A 12,529-nucleotide genomic window follows, 5' to 3' on the forward strand; every position below is an offset into this window, starting at 1 on the left:
CTACCCTAGGTCAAAGATGAGAAGGTAAGGTGGGAACAAGGAAGCTAGATTAATGGAAGCAGAACAACCAGGATGGAAATAATGAGAATGCTGACACGTTGTAAAAAGTGCACCCCGTGTCACTGAATATTACGCATAGAAACTTTTAAATGAGAACCTAATTTGCTATGTAAATTTTCTCTAGCATCACAATAAAATATTAAAACCAACCAAACAAAAAAAAAAGCGGGGTAATCACCTTTGGCTGCTGCCGTGAATCACTTCTCTGGCTTTTTCCCAGTCAAGGTTAGATCATTAATAACTCTAAAGTGGAAAGCAGCCATGAGGAAGAAGATAAGAAAAAGATGACAAGCCATAAACTTCTTGAAAAAACCCTGTTTTTGTCTACTATCCCAGAGGCTCAACAATTCTTAATCTGTCATTTTAAATAAGAATTAATGAAACTCTTTCCACATTAAAGGAAAAATAAAATAAGGGCTAATAGGGAATTTAAAATCATGTCTATACAAGGTGAGCTGGGCTATTTAGAAAAACAGTGGGACATTTAGTCCTCAACGCAGATAATGTAGCCTGGCTAGCTGAACAACTAAGGTTTTCAGTACTTTTAAGCTTCCCTGGCATTTAGTACAATGTAGACTACAAAAATACGAACAAACGTATCGGTCATAACTGCTGCCAGAGGTCATCCATGGTACTATATCAAATATTGTTAGAGTAACTTTATCTCTCTTCAAAACGCCTTCTACAGGTAAGCCTTGGAAAATGTTATCCCGCAAAGTAAATGAAAAAGAAAGAAATCCAGAAAAGTAAATCCTAATTGGACATCATTTTAAAAGTTTATAAACTGCTGATAAATACTCTAGTAACATACCTATTGTATTATACATACACTACTTTGTAGCTTGCTTTTTTTAAACTTGTCTTCTGCAACATGAATAGTTAATAGTTGCCTAATACTTCATCTTATGGCCGGAGCTCAGATTTTAAGTCTTTTAAGACATCCAGGATATGTGGTACTTTGGAAACTAAAAGGTACTGTGTAAATAATCACGAGATGATTTACTCTCATTGTTTCTGACAAATAACTATAGCTAGTCTGTTTTACTCTTCCTTGTCCTTTGTTTGACATTTTACATAATACTGTCTCTCAGTTTGAGTAGAGACTTAACTATTTTTGCAGGTTCACATTTCAAACAATTTAATTTTTGTGAGACAATATAGGATTTAAGAGAGACAGATAATGAAAAGAGCGTGGATTTTGGAGTCCATCTAAGTGCGAATCCTTTTCTACTTTTATGAATTTGAGCAAGTTACTTTTTAAACAACTAACTGCTTTCTCATTTAAAATTTTTAGCATAGAACTAAACTGCGGATTCGTGACCTAAATGTTTATTGTATTTCTAAAACATAACATATTCTACATAGCCACAGTAACATTATCACACCTAACAAAATTAACCAAAACCTAACCAGCTTCCATCAAGCTGAGTCCAACTCATGGCAGCCCCGTGTGTGTCAGAGTAGAACTGTGCTCCGCAGGTGGTCAGTGGCTGATTTTTCAGAAGTAAATCATCAGGTCTTTCTTCCAAGGCCCTCTCGGTGGACTTGAATTCCACCTTTTGGTTAGTAGCTGAACACTTAAGCATGTACCCAACCAATATTTTAAAAATAAAATGTCCTTTACAACTCATTTGTCTAAACCAGAGTATAGTCCAGGACCACTGTTTCCATTTGGTTATATCCTATAAGTCTCTTAATCTAAGATAGCCTTGCTTTTTATAATGACAGTAATTTATTGAAGAGAATAGTCCAGTTATCTTGAATGTATGCCACCTTTAGATGTGTTTGATTGCTTCTATATGTAATTGCTATGTTGCTGTATCCTTACTATTTCCTTTATGTGGGAAAGTAGAAAAGTATGGATTAGTGTCTTGGTGTACCTAGTCCTGCTGTTACAAATATAAGTGGGTTGCTGCAAAGAACAGAAATTTATTTTCTCACAGTTTTAGAGATTAAAAGTCCAGATATGGGTCTTGGTCGTGTTGATCCTTTCTGTGGGCCTCTCTCCTAGTTTTTGGTGGCTGCTGACAATCTTTGGCATTGCTTTGCTTGTAAACAGTCCTCAGATGGCGTCTTTCTTCCCTCTCTGTTTTTTCTCTGTGTCCGTTCTCTTTCTGTAAGACACTTAGAAGTGATTAAGTTTAGGACTCACCCTACTCTGGTGTGACCTTACTAACATAACAAATGAAAATGTTTATTTCCAAACAGGGTCATATTTACAGGTACCAAGCCAAACTTGTTGCTGTCAAGTTGATTCTGACTCATAGTGACCCTATAAGGACAGAGTGGAACCGCCCCATAGGATTTCCAAGGAGCACCTGGTAGATTTGAACTGCCAGCCTTTTGGTTAGCAGCTGAGCTCTTAACTACTGCACTCTCAGAATCCAACAAATTTTGGGGGGACACATTCAATCCATAACAATTAGATTCAGAGAAAACATTTTTTGACAAGACTACATCGTAGGTTATATGTGCTTAACATGGTGTCACATCAGTAGACATATAATAGCTGGTTTTCCTGCCAACTAAAGATGCCTTTGTGTTTTTCCTGTTTGATCTAAGAACGTTTTGGAGCCCCCTTTTAATAGCAGGTAGTTCTTGGAACTAAGATGTTACCCGGCACGGAGTGGGTGGGTATTCAGTGGGTCAGAGCTGCTTTCCCTACCTTTTTGGAAGTGGTGGCTGGGCAGGGGTTTTCAGAGCATGTGGAAATAGATCGAGTGGATCGTTTTTGATATTGCTCTTACATTAAAACTCATGTGTAGACTTTGCACTCACCTCATTGGCAGAAAAAACAGACCAGGAACTTCGTTAAATATAGTTTAGTTTTAGCTAGAAAGTATAACTCTGGCCCCAGTATTATGACAGCAGTTTAACACATGAGGGAAATAGCTAAACTAGGTTTTCAATACTTGAAATAATTATAAAAGTATAATTGGTTATAAGTTTATTACTGGTCCAAATGATTGTGTTCTTATTTTTTAAACTCTTGCATTAATCTTAAACCTTGTCTGAGGAGTATATTATCCACTTAGGTGATAAACTGTTGAAAAATACTTTGTGGATAAATAATTTAATTTTTTAAAATGCTAAGAAAAACATTTCAAAACACTTGGTTTAGTTTTGGTGGCATTGTATTAATAGCACTGATGCCTTTAGTTCCCAGTTTTACATGGCTGGTTTCCTAGCTTGCATACACTTTAAATAGCTTGGGTTTTTATAAATGCAAAGGTAACTAGACAGTTTAATACAGGGTGCTGACTGCTGGAATTATTTATTTCACTGTCACTTTTGCTACCATATGCATTTCTTAGTTATTCCTCCTTCCTCCCCTGTTCTTTTTCCCTTCCTTTTTTTTGCAGATATTGTTTATGTAACATTACTACTTAGTGGTCCTTGGTTTAAGAATGTCATTGACACAGTCTGCTAGCTTCCATTTTATTTTGCCGTCTTTCCTTTTTTTTTTTAAACAAATACTTCATCGGTCATAGCTCTGTTGGCGAGGATAAAAACAAACGAAAGACTTGACCTCCTTTTAATCGTTGCACTGCCTGCTGATAAATAGTTCTACTCAAGATACAAATAAAAGGAGAAAAAATCAAATACTTGAGTATTGCCATATTTTTAGTGTTAGGGAAAGTGAAGCTGTTGACTAAAATATTTATATAGACTATTGGTATACTTTAATTGTCATTCTTCATGATTATTGCAAATAAACATGAGCTTTATATAAATAAGATCTTCTCTATGCTTTCTCCCATTTTCAGGTATTGAAAAGTAATTGAAGAAAGAAGAGGACATATTATCAAGTAGAGTCATTCAGTGACTTTAACCTCTACCCTGCGGGGACTGTAGAATTATAACTTTTTTTAATGTATAAATTATACCTGGCCTGTACAGCTGTTTCCTACCCACTCTTATAAACTCTGCTGCTTCCCAACACAACTAGAGTGCAATTTTGGCGTCTTAGGAGGGAAAAAAATGACAGTTTACGACTGTGGCCCTATTTATTACACAGTTTGTCTTTCATGTCTTAAATTTAGTCTTCACTGTGCCAAGCTAACTGTACCTTATTAGGGTTGTGTTTTTTGTTCATGTGTGTGTGTGTTTATTTTTAAATCAGTTTAAATTACCTAGCTGCTACTGCTTCTTGTTTTTCTTCTCTTATTGAAATAAATGTCTTCCTTATTTTAGGGAAAATAGAACATTATAGATTAAATGTCTTAAATTTTACCACTTGTAACACTACATGCCCACAAAATGCATCAGATCATATCAGGTCAGTACTGTATTTTAAAATTCCTTGAGATGACTTCAGGGTTAAAATAATTTGTATCATCCCTGAAGTTTGTTTCTGAAAACTACTGTTTGAGCACTGAATCCTTAAAACTGCCTAACTAGACATCTGAGACTGAACAAGGCTACTTAATTGTTATCTCATGAAACGCCTGTTGCCAAGTTGATATTGAATAGAAATATTTTACAGTATCAAAAGCAAATTTTAAGTTTAAGAAAAAGTTTGAAAGAAGAGTTGTATTTCTCTTCTTTCTCATTCCATACTTTTATAGCTTGATGGAATGAAAATACCCTGCTTGATTCTGGTGAACCTGCTAGCTAATATAATAATAGGACAGATAATTCATTTGTCATCTTTAATATGTTGAAATGAATTAAGGAATTACAGGATTAAACATAATTTCATGTTAGTACTGTATTGGTTGATCTAAATTTTTAGACTGGAAATTGAGGGTAAATGTAAAGACACAGGACAGATATATGGTGAATTTAAAAATATGTAGGGAAATTTTTGTCAGAACTCCCTGATGTGCTTTTAAACTGCTACACTAAGTCATACACTATCATTTATTTCTTATTGAGGTGAGATAATAGTGAAGTGTTTGCAGGTCACTAATCCTTATTTTGTTGGCTAAAACCCGTAATTTCGTGATTAGTACTAAGTGTGTACCTATTTTGCCACTTCTTCCTAAGTGACTACGTCAACAATTTATTTTAGGGAGTTATAAAAGTAATAAAAGAGATTTCAATATTTGCTTCGTCAGTGGGGGAGACTGCAACTATTTTAGCAGAAATTAGGAGAGAATGGGGATTTAAGGTTATTCAGTCAGTAGAGAAACTTGGAAAGTTTTTGTGTTAAGATCTGGCTGACAGGATTAACTTTTGAAAAGTTTTATACACAGATATTTGTATTATTAAATTTGGAGCCATAGTCAGAAGACTCAGATCATAATTGGCCTATTTTTCTATTTCCTTAACTATTGTAATTTCCACTTTTATAATAATTTTGATTTAAAAGATAAATTTATTTATTTTTTTAACAGTCAAAAATCCTTACTGTTGTATTCTGCAGCCTCTAAAATGAGTGTGTTGCTTTTAGGACTGTTCAAAATAAACACTCCACAAATGGAAATGAAATCTTGGTGCAGCAAGATAGAAGTAATGCAGTTAACTAAAAAAAAGCGCTGTAGCTTGCTTATAATAGTTTTCTAAATGGAGAAATATTTGGCTGCACTCACATAGACGTTTGTATTTTATGGATTTCAAGTGAAAACTCACTTCTTTGGCAATATTCATAAATGAAGCAGAATTTTTTTCTCTTTTGTCTACGTATGGTAGTTTCATTCCTGTAAGTAATGTCATGGGTATTGGTGCTGTGTAACAAACAATAAAATTGTAACTAGCATGTGGTTCAGAATATACTTTTTTTTTTTTTTTAAATAATGGTTCGTTTCTATTTGTAATTTCAAACCTTCCACAAAATATATCAGGAATTTCATAAATTTGTTTGCATGGAACTGGGCTCTCTTTTTGTGACGGTAGGTCATTAAACAGAGCATGTAAATGAAACTTTCTGATCATATAGAACATTGATAGTTACTTCAAATGGCAATATCTTTTTTATTTTTCTTTGGATATATTTACGTTCCTCTGAAATGGTATTGATAAATGATTTAGAAGAGAAACTCAGTGAAATAAAAGAGTAATATTTATTCATGGTGATCAATTAAATTATTTGCCTAACTTAAGAATACTAACTACTGTGCATAACTCTCAGTTTGACATGAGATGACAGAGAAGAATCTGAGTCTACCTGTGGAATATGCCGGTTTATTTTCAGTGCTTGAACATACATTCAAAAATAATTGGTTTGGGGAAGACGCCATGTAATTTTAAGTTAACATGCATGCTGTAAATGTGTTTTGTGTTTAAATAAAGCAAATTTTTTTTGAAATGTGACGACTTTTCTTAAAACGTATTTGATGGAAATATTTGATTTTTTTTTATCAAGCCATGATTTGGCTTTCTGTCTTGACCAAATAGTAACTATTATAAATTATTATTATACTCATGTATATTTTGTTTTCTAACGTATCGCAGGCTCTTTGGACAGCAGGTATTAAATATATAGGTTGAAGAATTAAGAGCTAGAAATGAATTATCTGTCTCACCTATGTTGCTCTGGTATGGTCTACATGTTCTGTTCAAACTTGTTTTTCAAATACCTCCCCAGTAGTCATTCAGGTCTAGCTGGAAAATGACTAAACAGAGACTGTTCTGAATTCAAGTGGTGATTGGCTTGTTTTGGTTTATGTCTCTTAAAACTATTTATTATGGAACATTTTAACCATACATGAAAGCAGACAGAATAAATAATGAAACCCTAAGTACTTATCACTTAGCTTGATCAGTTATCAGCTTAGAGCTAACCTTATTTATGTTGAAGCATTCCCAAACTTCATATGCTTTTATTCGTAAATATTTCAATGTGTACTTTAAGATACAAACGATAAAAGACAGTTGCTGTCAAGTCGATTATGACTTAAGGTGCCCCTATGTGTGCAGAGTAGAACTACCTCCGTAGGGCTTTTGGAAGCAGGTCACCAGGCCTTTTTCCTAGGATGCTTCTCAGTGCATTCAAACTACCAACCTTTTGGTTAATAATTGAGCACTTAACCATTTGTGCCACCTAGGGATTCCTTTTAAGATATCCAGATCCCCTCGTGGTTGAGTCAGTTCCGACTCATGATGACCCCATGTGTTGCAGAGTAGAACTGTGCTCCATGGGGTTTTCAAGGCTGTGATCTTTCAGCAGCAAATCACCAGGCCTTTCTTCGAGGCATCTCTGGATGGGTTTGAACCACGAACCTTTCAGTTAGGAGTCGAGTGCTTAACTATTTGCACAACCTGGGGACTCCTACAGGAACTTAAAAGTACCATTTTCACACCTAAAAATAATTTCTTAATGTATTAAAAATTTGTTTTTGTAAATAATTTGAATCAGAATCCAATTAAATATCATACCTTGCAATAAATTCCCCTTCTCTTTTTATCCCCTTACGATTAATTTATCAAGAAAACAGGTCATTTCCTATACAGTTTCTCAGATATTGCTGATTGCATCCCTGTGATTCATTTAAGATAAATTTCTCTCTCCTTTATATTTCTCGTAAATTTGTTTTGGATCTACCTACAGACTTCATCAGATTCAGATTTTTGTTGGGGGAGGGGAGGTAGTGGTATTTCATATCAGTTAAAAACCAGTTGCCATCGTGTTGATTCCAACTTAGACGGCAACCCCGTGTATTTCAGAGTAGAACTAACTCTTCATGGTTTTTCAGTAGCTGTGACCTTTTCTTCAGAGGCGCCTCTGGGTGAGTTAAACCACCAGTCTCTTGATTAGCTGAGCACTTAACCAATTTGTGCTACCCACTAAAGAGAGACTTCATAGATGATGGTATTCTGTCAGGTGGTACATAATGTTGGTTATCATTGCATGTTGTTAGCAGCCATTGATGGTCAGTGCCTAGATCCATCAATTTGTTAGGGGCTACAAAATGGTGATATTCTGTCATTCATTAGCTACAGTATTTCTGTATAAAGAAACTTGTCCTCATCTATCAGTTTGGTTACCCAGTTGTATAGTTTGTATAGGAAAAGCAAGATAAATGCTTGATTCTCTTTATTTGCAAGTTCCAAAACGATGAGTTGTTTTTGTGGTCCACCCCTACCTCATTCAAATCGACTGAACTGATCGAGGATCAGCATCTTCTAGATTCCAGTGGATCTCTCTTACTGGGGAAAATGAGAAAAAACTGGGAGGAACTAAAAACTGCAGCTAATCTCAGGGCCACATAACCAGTTAGTTGTATTTGTTTTGGTTTTTTCTTCGTTTGGGTTTTGATCTTTTACATGTGCTCTATGAACCTCCAAATCACTGTATTCCTTTCCTGGAGCAGTTTAAATGGAACTAGAAAGGGATTTTTCCCAAACTAAAAAGAAAAAAAAATCCACAAGTCTGAGGAGTGGGATGCAGAGTGAAATAAAGGAGTTTATCAATGAGGAAACTAGTGAGGATTTATACAGTTACAAGTAGGCAAACTAGGATAGGGAATGAATACACTATCATATAGCTGTTAGATATGGCCAGAGAATTTGATAAGCCCATTTCTTCTTAACCAGTTGACTTAACGCAACTGAGAACTTTTCCAGGGGTCCTATTACCATTAGATAATGAACCATGAAAAATCCAAGTCATTAGATTCATCAGAGTCTGTACTGTCTAGTTCTAGATCTAGTTGATGCAGCCAGCAGTATTTGATATTTCTTTATGGGCAAAGGCCAGGCAGTTAAGTTGTTCTCACTTTTAAGAAGTAAATATACTTTTCATATTCACACATAATTGGCTAGTGGGAAGAAGTATGAAGCAATGATCACTGGTAGGATGTATAGGTTTTTTAAAAAAAACTTTTGGAAATTTAACTAAAAAATACAAAGAATTGGGAAGTACTAAGTCCCGTATTTCCCACCACTCAGAATTATTCTCAAAGTTGTGACATTTGCTTCCAGTCTATGTTTAACTTACTACACATATTACAAACAGCTTTCCTTGACTCCATTTCCCATTTTAATTCCTTTACCTCTTAAGAGTAAAAAACATTGTTAATAGTTTAGTCTTCATCCTTTCAATTTGACGCAGCTTAGGTCCTCTGTAAGCAGAGTTTAGGGTGCAGGGTATTTATTAGGGATCAATGCCTTTGGAAGGGAAGATGAGAAAGCAGGATTGCACAGAGGAAGCTGAACTGTAATACAGGCTTGGCAAAGCCTTGACCAACTTCACAGGGAGTTCTGGCAGTGTATATGGCCCATTAGAGTTGTCCCACATATGCTGTAATGGCTGGGCCTTAAGTTCATGACTTGATCAGTGATCTGATGTGGGATTATCCTAGAACAGCAGACCCTTGGGATGTTGTCCAGCTTAGGCAAACCCTGAAGAAACTGACAGCTGGGCAATAAGACCTTCCTTGAAGATGGATCAGGGCTGTATATCCCAGTTGACCACAGTTCACCCCTGGCCATTGACATCAACTGAACTGGTCAAGGATCAGCACCTCCTAGATTCTAGTGGACCTCTCTCACTGGGGAAAGAGAAAAACCAGTGGGAAGAACTAAAACCCCTGCTACCTCTGCTGGTGTCGGCCATAACTCCCTCCACTATCCATTCCAGAGTCCCCTCACCCTCCGCTACCATCGCTGCGCTTCCTGGTTGCTTGCTTGGTAGTGTGATGCAGATCCTCATTCCTGAGGAGTCGGCCCATGATCTCTGCTCTTCCCACACTGGGGTTCCTGCATTTGACCTTTTACTGACACAGCGGGGAAGGAAATACCGAGAAGTACTCAAGTAGGTCAGCTAGGTGCCACATTTCCCTCTGCCCACAAATGAGGAACAGCCTTTTCCTTATAACCCATTGCTGTCAAGTCAATTCCGATTCATGGTAACCCTATAGGACAGACTAGAACTGCCCCACAGGGTTTCCAAGGAGTGCCTGGTGGATTCGAACTGCTGACCTTTTTGGTTAGCAGCCTAACAACGACTATGCCAGAATAGCCCTTTCTCTTCGTGATGGTCAGGGTGAGTTACCCCTGTTGAGATTGTAATTCCTCTCCTTGCCTGCTAGTCTCTAGACACAGGAGCTCAAAGTGCTTAGGTGGCAGTTGTAACCTATAGTTATATTTGAGTAAAAACGTGCCCCTTTGACCTGGAGCTGTAACCCTGCAGAGCTCAAAGTTGCAAGGCAGGTAAGCACAAAGTCCCCCAGTGGGTCACTGGGAAAGATGGTAAGTGGGGTCATTTCTCCAGCCACCCCTTGGTCCTGGACCCATGTATTCTTCCTACTAGGGACAAAAAAACGTAAAGAGGACTTTGATTCAATACATGCTGTGTCCTGGAGGATAGCACCTCATCCTTGTAGATTTTTATCTCCAAGATGGCCCTTCAACTGCAGCGTCAGTACTCTATTCCACATTATCATCAGGCCAATAGCTTTGGGGCAGTTAGCTACATAATATTCCTTAGTCATGGGCCCGCTCCATCACCTTTGCTATAAAGTGAGTCCCCTAGTCTGGTGGGAAGAGGCATGGCCATGAGGTCCAGATTGCTGAGCTTGAATTCAAAGGCAATCATCAAAGGCCCCTCCTACCTCTATCCCTGACAGACACATACACACTCCATAGGACTAAGTTCCCTCTGATTATGTCTGACAATAGCTCCACTGAGAACTTTCAACCAGCAAGCAACACTGTGGCTTCCTTGGCTGCAGTCGTTTGTCACAGCCCAGAATAATGGCCATTCTGCTCTAATTCATGCTTTCTGATCCATACTTACCTTTGCTCGCTTTCCCTGTCATGGACTCCTTTATCCATCCATCCCTTAAACAGTGACGTTCCCATTACTCTTCTGGTAATACATGCTGCCTTAGTTATCTAGTGCTGCCATAACAGAAATCCCGCAAGTGGATGGCTTTAACAAAGAGAAATTTATTTTCTTACAATTTAGTAGGTTACAAGTCCAAATTCAGGGCATTGGTTCCAGGGGGAGGCTTTCTCTGTCTGTCAGCTCTGGGGGAAGTTCCTTGTCCTCAATCTTCCCCTGGTTAAGGAGCTTCTTAGGTGCAGGGACCCCGTGTCCAAAGGATGTGCTCTGCTCCTGATGCTGCTTTCTTGGTGGTATGAGGTCCCCAACTCTGCTTCCCATTCCTTTTATCTCTTGAAAGATAAAAGGTGGTACAGGCCCCACCCCAGGGAAACTCCCTTTACCTTGGATCAGGGAGATGACCTTGGGAAGGGTGGTGTTACAATCCCACCTTAATCCTTTTAACGTAAAATTACAATCACAAAATGGAGGAAAACCACAGAATACTGGGAATCATAGCCTAACCAAGTTGACACATATTTTGGGGGGACACAATTCAATCCATGATGATGCTTTTCTGATATATGCTCTCATGATTTCAGTGTAAGTATAAAAAGACCATTTGAAGATAGAATTAAAAAAATTTTCAACCTTACTAATTCTAAAAAAAAGCAAGCTAAATTATTTTCTGCTTGTCACAGATGAACACAAAGGTATAGAGAAACAGATGAACATCTATGCTATTCCGTTACTAGTGCCATTGAGTTGGTTCCTACTCATAGTGACCCTGTGTACAACAGAACTAAACACCGCCTAGTCCTGCGCCACCATCACAATCATTATGCCTGAGCCCATCGTTGCAGCCACTGTATCAGTCCATCTTGTTGAGGTGATGGTCAGGGTGACTTATCCCTGTCAAGATCGTAATTCCTCTCTTTGCCTGCTAGTCTCTAGACACAGGAGTTCAGTGTGTCCCCTGGTCAGAATGGTTGGTAATGGTAGCTGGGCACTGTCTAGTTCTTTTGGTCTCAGAAGAGTCTGTGTTGTTCCTGTGGGCTGTTAGTCCTGTGAACTAGTTTCTTCTTTGAGTCTTTGGTTTCCTTCATGCTCTTGCTTCAGATGAGTACAGACCAATAGTTGTATCTTAGATGGCTGCTTACAAGCTTTTAAGACCCCAGACGCTACTCAACCAAACTTGGATGTAGGACGTTATATTTATGACCTATGTTATACCAATGACTAAGTTGTTCCATGAGACCATGGTCTCAAGCTCAAGGCTGTTCTTGAGTGAAGCTGCAGGGCAGCTATAATCCATATTTGGCTTGCATTTATATATCAAGACCATCCATTCATAAATAAACTTGGGTTTTTTCTTCCATCGGCTTATCACAAGGGATCCCTCATAAGACTGTAGGTATGAGTTAAGGGAGAGGACCTATTGCCATGGTGGCAAATGGCATGGGGGTCTGGGTTACCAGCTCTTGCAGCTTTACTTGTGCCTTCCGGTCCTGCCCATGCTTGATCCTGGACATACCACAGACCTTCGATGTTGTGGTTTTGACCAAGCCTGGTTCTTGATGGTCATTTTGTGTCCTGCAGTCAGGTGTGCCATCTCTAGTAGGGCCTGGTATCACAGCAGGAATTATTTTGCAAAAGGCATAGAATTCTCTACGGAAATTCCATGGTCTTGCTTCAGAACCTCAAGGGCTTGTATTGCAATTCTGCCTCGGGCTTGTCACAAACTTCACTCTGCATCTTTTC

The 12,529-nt window shown here is 38.0% G+C and overlaps 1 protein-coding gene across 1 annotated transcript in view; it reads left to right on the forward strand.

The window, feature by feature from the left end:
• Window positions 1–6,310, forward strand: part of KIF5B (kinesin family member 5B) — a 46,317-nt gene extending 40,007 nt beyond the window's left edge. Inside the window, exon 26 of the mRNA XM_049881688.1 lies at window positions 3,828–6,310. The gene's annotated coding sequence lies outside the window, so the exon portion shown is untranslated. The remainder of the gene's footprint in view (window positions 1–3,827) is intronic.
• Window positions 6,311–12,529: the final 6,219 nt, after the last annotated feature.

This window comes from Elephas maximus, chromosome 4, assembly GCF_024166365.1.
Source record: "Elephas maximus indicus isolate mEleMax1 chromosome 4, mEleMax1 primary haplotype, whole genome shotgun sequence".
NCBI lineage: Eukaryota > Metazoa > Chordata > Mammalia > Proboscidea > Elephantidae > Elephas > Elephas maximus.